The sequence below is a fragment of the Triticum dicoccoides genome, chromosome 5A (assembly GCF_002162155.2).
Source record: "Triticum dicoccoides isolate Atlit2015 ecotype Zavitan chromosome 5A, WEW_v2.0, whole genome shotgun sequence".
Classification (NCBI taxonomy): Eukaryota; Viridiplantae; Streptophyta; class Magnoliopsida; order Poales; family Poaceae; genus Triticum; species Triticum dicoccoides.
The window spans coordinates 565,937,036-565,938,362 of record NC_041388.1 but is presented as its reverse complement, the minus strand read 5'-3'; positions in this window follow the sequence as shown (position 1 = coordinate 565,938,362).

Below are 1,327 nucleotides of genomic sequence, written 5' to 3'. Positions count from 1 at the left end.
AAAAACCCCAGCCACAGAAATGCTGACGCGTGGATGCCTATTGGTCCCAGTTGGTGCCACCAACCGGGACCAAAGGGCCTCTTGCCTGGGCTCCGCGCACAGGCCACGTGGAGGCCCATCTGTCCCGGTTCTGGATTGAACCGGGACTAAAGGGACAGGTCATTAGTACCGACCCTTTAGTCCCGGTTCAGGAACCGGAACAAAAGGCCCTTACAAACTGGGACAATAGGCCCTTTTTCTACTAGTGCATGCTTAGCGTGGTAACTCTAGCTTTGCCAAGTTAAGATGCTAGGTTAGCTCCTCAGGTAAGTTCTCGACATAGAGTTGCATTTTAGAGAACTCCATATGTTCACAACTCCTGAAAATCGGTGATTTCATTAACATGTGTTAATCATATTCAACCCCCTCTGGAAGACATCTTTAATTATCCTTGTGCATCCTTCGACACCGATGGCCATGTCACCATTGTCCAAGTCCGATGGCCAAGCCCTATATCTGCAGACCCTCTCATTAGAGATATCCTCGAGCTTCATTGTAATCCTACGATTATTCAATAAAGACCCGAGGGTTTGAAGCTGGGTAAGATCACTATGTTTCCCTCATTGTCGACAAGATCCCTTCAGGCATCACCCATCATCTTTCTCTTCTCCAGAGGTTTGTAAGATCAATGACGCATTAAGCATCGACAGTACTAGGCTCAAAGGACCCACTCTACTAATTAAATATGATAGAATTGTCGAGATAATTAAAAGAAAGAAACAACTTTTAGATTAACTAACAAAAGGGCTCGTGCGTTGCAAGGGGAGAAAAATAAATATTGCATGCCCCTAACCCGATAACAATGACTCAAGACCCCAATAGGCCCACGTCCTTTATTTCAACATGGCATTCCATCTTTGTTGCCACTTATCCTCCTTCCCACCCCCAACGGCGGTGGCCTCAGTGCTTACACAATCACAATGTGTGTGAATGTGGTCAATCCTAAAGCGTCTCTCTCGGCATAAGATGAGAATTATGGTTTCTTTTTTCCCCTACGAGGTTTTGTCGAGACGTGCATGTGTGGGTATCGATGGTTTATTTTGTCTCCAATCCCGTTTAGCTGAGGTGTTCATTTGCAAGTCAAATCGGCGCCAGTACGAAAGAAAAACAGATGGTATGCTATTCATTAAGGTTGCACACTAAATAGTATTTAGAAACTATTAACAAGTAAAATGACGTCATATTCAGATTCTATGCATTTTTTAATCAAAATTCATATATAACATGTTAAAATTAGAGTTATGGTTTAAAAGGTGTGAATCTTTTTAAAAGTGTTTGTTCTAGATGG